Raw genomic sequence first — 6046 nt, forward strand, 5'->3', positions numbered from 1 at the left:
ATTTAGAGCCTCGGCGGGCAGCGTCCTGGGCCTCGGGGCCTCGGATAATGAGCACCGCAGGGCTTTTTGCTTGAACTATTAAGACTCACCCTGAGCACCGTGGACATTTCCACAACAACCATGACTAGGGAAAAAAGGCCAGCTCCTCGCGGCAGGAGAGGCTGTTAGTGTGTCTGTCTCCGTGTCTCTGTCAGTGCAGGAGGTGGAACGGAGCCCCGGTAATACCAAATTATCCTTTTCTTTGGACACTTTTCTATTCCTCTCACCCACTCCCTTCTATCTTCATCTCTCTTGCTTTGCCCTCGTGTCTGCAATCGCTCGCCATGAGTCTCACAATTACTGTGTACTCTCTTCAGGGCTGAAACTGGGTTCTCTCTGTAGTTGGAGTTTTTGTTTTTAGGCATGGCAGGGTTGAATGTTTTTCACAAGGTATATTGATTTTTAAATAAAGGAATTTTATGAACAGTCTTTGGTCAAATAGCCTTGGCAACACACTTGGTTTTACTTGCAAGAGGATTTTTCATGTATATTTTTCAAGCTAATTCCATGTCAATACAGCACAGTGTCACAGGGACAGACTGCCAGCCTCCAGGCCACGCTGAGGCCTGTGGGTCTGTGAAAATATTCAGTTCTTTTGAGCATTTCTCGCAAAATGAGTGAACAAGTAGGAATATGTCTCTATGGGCTGGTTTTTTATTTTGTTTTTCCCCCCATGATGGACAAGGTAACTATTGGATACAGTGGCATGGCTGTTTAAGTCAGCAGTCAAATCACAAGCTGGAGAACAGATTAGCTCTTCCTCTGACTTCTTCCAAAAAAGCAAAACCACATTGAAAACATGGCTGATTCAACAAGACATCTGTCAAGAATCAAATCACACCAACGCTATGGTAGGTCTTATTCCAACAACTAGTCAAAGACAATTTTCAGAATATGCTTTTTCCTTTACGAGGTTCTAAAGGGACATCTTATGTTTGCAGTACAAGAAAAAAAGTCACAGCTGCACCAAAGATTGTGATGAGTGTGCATGAGAGAAAATGCGATAACGGAACATTTCCATATTTCCATGAAGTGTGATGACAACAGGATCGGCTGTCAAAATAGTGCTCAATCAAAATAATGACTCATCTTTTCATCAATTCACAAGTGACAACAGAGCTGGGCGCCGCTTGTGCGTCACCAGATTACTTTGATCCTTTCAAAGATCCACAGATTATGCAAAGAGAGATAGATACAGTAGATAGATCAACAAAGATTTCAACCGCCGGGGATTTATTTTGGCACTCAAATGTTTGAAAACAAGTGCTGGGATATGAGCAATAAATGCATGTATGATAATAAAACTAGTCAGGTGACATTAAACCACAATCCAAGGTTGGTTTGCAACTTCTTCAAAATAACAGCCTTCAAGTTGAGCAAAACATAAACGCCTTATTGTTCACAGGGACATGTAGATAATCGCCTCTCTGAAAATCGATTATCTCCGGAGAGTCACCTGATCGGCTGGGCAGAGATGGCGGCTTAAGGTATGGCTCCTGGCCCAAATATGTACACATTTACTTTTATTTGGAACGCAGCTTTTTTGATAATGGGTCATCTTTAAATTTTAGTTTGGAATTGTGGCGGACTGAACGCTCCTCATAAGTGAGCCGGCAATCTTGGCTAGCTAAGAAAGAGAATTGTTGACATTGCATTGTAACAGGAGATTTGCTGCAGATGGATACTGGCCATTTACAGAGCCTTGGTGACTCCATGACGTTCTTTTTGCCAATGTTTCTAACAAACTGTGTCAGCTATGCTTGGCTCCATTATCTCGCATCTTATCAAGACTGCCATATAGCTTGTAACTGGCACACTTTCACCCCATGTTCAATAATACAGCACTTCTGATTGGGGGGGAGGGGCAATAACAGCCCCACAATGGGAACAAGGGGGACTTCATTGTCTCAAAGACATTTTTAGCGAGGTTGGTTTGTTACCTTTTTCTGACTTACAGAACGCATTCAGTCTACCGCATTCCTTTTATCTTCAATTAGGATCAGCAGTCAAGGCATACGGTGTCCCCTGGCAGAGGGCTCGGCCCATCCATCCTACCCGGACATTATTTACAGTGCAGCCTAAAAACTGTAGTATCAAGGCTTCATCTGATGCTTGGTGATATCTTGCCACTCGGCCGTTCCTATTGAGAGGATCTGGGTGTGCGATTACCCAGGCCTGGGGATCGATCTCGACTGGTATGATGTATGGTCTAGCATTCCGGAAGTATCACACAATCTAAACCATCAGCAGATTCACTACAATTTTATTCATAGGACATGTCTAACCCCTGTGAAAATGCATCACATGGAAATAATTGAAAGCCCCTTACGCACTCTCTGCGTTTTTTTTTTTTTTAAAGCACAAGGTACATATCTTCACATTATCTGGGAGTGCTCCCCCACAGATGGTCAGTTCTGGAGCAGTAAAATTCACTTTAAAGCTTAAGGCTGGCCTTAGATTATATATTTTCTACTGTCCACAAATGCCATTAAAGGCCAAAATAAAAAGGTGTCTCATCTCTCAATACTTTTTGTCGTCTCTATCTTTTTTTTGGGGGGGGGGGGCAATTTCTCTTTTTCCACACTCACAACTCTTTGCTAATGTGCAAGACCCAAAAACATTACATTTTAAAGAAGAAAACCTTCAGTCACTCAGGTATTGAATTAAAAAGCTTCAAGTCTCCTGTCTTTCATCAGGGCAAATGTTTAACAAATGGGCAATTTTGAGGCCTATGATGACGTCAAATAGAGCGCACCTGTGCTTGATCTTGCACAAGTACACATGGGAAGTGTAGTTCACAAAGGCACTAAACAAAAAGTAGGCCTACAGCAAGAAAAGAAGCGGTAAAGAAATCTCATTAACAGAAATAAGTAACAAAAGTTGTCATTCTCAGTTTGTGTGACATAAATATTGAGCTTGCTATATATTTAAACATGGGGAACAACAATTGTAAACTACATTTCCCATGTAAACTTCAGTGAACAAACACAGGTGTGCTCTATTTGTTGTCATTATCATTCCCTATGGTCAAACACTTACCCTTATGAATTTCTGGAGACCCACACCTGGCTTTTTGATTAGATCGGGGATCTTTTTAAACCAAGGACCCCTTAACTGAAAGAGAGATGGAGCAGGGACGCCCTACTACATATATTGTATAAAATGAAGTTTCATATTAACCTGCGCCTACAATAACGTGTAAGGCTGCATACAGCTTTTAAATATAATTGTGTTTGCATAGAATACTAAGCTATTAAAATAATAATTGTTGGCATGACTTTAATGCTTCACATACATGTGGCGCAGTGAATCTTTACGTTTAACTATCTGTGTGTGGCTATCACCAGTAAGTCTACCATTAGTGGGGAATTATATTTGCTAACAATATGTTAAAACATTTTAAAGTATGATTATAAAATTTGACAATAACTTGGAGGCCCCCCCTGCAGTGACTTTGAGGACCCCCTAGGGGTCCCTGACCCCCTATTGAAGATCTCTGGATTAGATGATTGATCAAGATTGTCTAGATGCGTTTTAAAGGTTTTTTTCTGTCATGTTAATTAAACAAACACATCCAATGTACCTCGACTCCATGTATAGTCTTTAAGCCTTAAACATGAACTAGTGCAGCAGACGTGTGTTATTTCCACAGTAAAAAAGAAAGGTACTTATCAAATGGTCTATTTCCTAGTCTTTGTGTAACATTTGCTAAAAGCTTTACACTGCGACCTACAGGTTTGGCATGCTCTTGACTGCATTGGCGGTGTCACTACCCAATGTGAGTCGTGCATGCTCAGATTTAAACGGTTTATGGCGTAACATGTCATACTAAAATTTGTGAAATCCATAAAAAGAATAAACTTCTCATTACAAACAAGAACAGAAATCATTTCAAAAACATCTTAGCCATCTGTGATTGTTTGAATGCTAACATTAGCTCAAAACGCCATGTAATTGACAACCAGTGTTGTGTTTGATGCTAACTTGCAGCCAGCAGTGAGCACACTTCATTATATAGATCCATATTTACTGTATTGACATTCTAGAAGTCTCTCATTATCATCTTGTAGGCTACTTGTCGCAAAGTGACGCATGCTCAACTCACATCTGCACTCGACTCACATCAGGTAGTGACAGACGGCATATACATAAATACATGTAAATAAACACTTTTCTGAAAACATGGTTTGCACGATGTTAGTTTTAAAACTGGAAAGGTTAAAATGTCCATTTAAGAAAATAGCCACCCACGTGTAAACTTAGTTTTAGCATGCATCTGGGCCTTAAAAAAAACTACAGTTCTAATTTACATCTTATTTACAGCTGCATGTGTACTTGCCCGAGTGTGCTGTAGGCCTGGGACACCCACAGGTGTTTTCAGTTAACCAGGCTGGTTAGACCTCTTCCCTGGACCGTGTGGGTATGGCTGGACTGATTGATTGAGATCTTCCTGAGTCTCCTGTTGGGTCTGTGGCACCTGTTAGGGCAGGACACATGACACTTTCATCAATATTATTGGCAGATAAAGATGTGTATAAATTGCCATCTAAGCTCCGGCCCACCTTTAACCTGGGCGGAGGTCTAATCTGACACAATAACTGAAGACACCTGTGTGGGTGTCCAGGGCCTAGAGATTGACTTGTTAGCAGGATAAATCCATTGCAGGTTTTTGGTATTTTCATAGAATTTCTTTATAATACAACCATATAATGTTATCCTTTACTTATTCTTCAATGTTTTAACTTATTTGAAAGCATTAAAATACCAAAAAAGTCCATAAAAGTGTCATCAGATGGACAGATATGGTAATCATGACATCCCTGTCTGAAAGCAGGAAATAGAGTTCACCTATTCTGTCTAGTTTCCCATTTAGTTACCTCCCAGTATCCTTCACTTCAGCTGTCATCCCAGTGACTCACAGTAATCAATCCACCTCACCCTGCCTCGAGATAACAGCACAAAAGTAGTTTTGCAACAAGATAATTTGTGCCACAACCTGCTGTGTGTTAAATGGAGATTGAGGCAAATAAAGAGCACTTGTGTGTCGGATTCCTTCATGTTGTTTTTATTAGGTCCATTAGGCAGCCTGCTGTAGAGTCCCCGAGGTGTGTGTGCTCGGTTAACGTGTTTGTTTTTCTCAAGGCTTTGTTGGAGTTAATGATGTCACCCTTAATTGTGCCAAACACACACACACGTCCCTGTCTCAGAGGAATGGCTAAGACTATATTTAAAGAGGAAAAAATCCATTTAAAACGGGATCATTCTAATGAATAATTGTCCTCAAAATGCGTGAATCAGTATTGATATTAAATGGTATGCTTCCCCTTTAAAATGTCTGAGAAACAGCCCAAATAGTCCACCTTGTTTTGGAATTTGCCCTGGGAATTAGCAAATGTTTTCACTCTGGTTAAATATTACACTCCTCACTTGGAAACAGAATTCGGTTTAGTGATCACTGCTCAACTAGCATATCTTATAGCACAAATAAAGAAGATCATTAGCTAAACATAGGCACCATGCTGTAAGCTACTGGTCATACCTAACCAAGAAAGGCTGTGGCTGCAAATCTATCAAGGGTTTTGAATTGAGCAGAGGTGAGTATATCACTTATGTGATATAAAAATAAAAATAAAAATGTCTTTTTGTAATTTCAGAAGCTAACATAGAGCTGCTTTAACTTTGGGTACAGATACTTTGTAAGCCAATTTCCAGCCAATGCTATCATGTGTAAAATGTGTGAGTATATCATGTTGAGTTAAGTAAAGGTGGGAGGTTAGCGATTTCACAAGGTCAACATTGACTAGACTGACTCCCTCTGGTCCCAAATATTTCCCTGAAAAAAAAAAAAAAACACGGCTGTACCCCACTCCTCAAGACAGAGCTCCATCTTCTTGTCTGATATCCAGCCACCAAGATAAGATGTAGGGCACTTAGCCTGGCATTGGTGCGGGAACTCTGTCGCCTGGAGGCCTGAATAATTCAGTGCCCGAGATAAATGTACTGCTTA

This window comes from Etheostoma cragini, chromosome 19, assembly GCF_013103735.1.
Source record: "Etheostoma cragini isolate CJK2018 chromosome 19, CSU_Ecrag_1.0, whole genome shotgun sequence".
Classification (NCBI taxonomy): Eukaryota; Metazoa; Chordata; class Actinopteri; order Perciformes; family Percidae; genus Etheostoma; species Etheostoma cragini.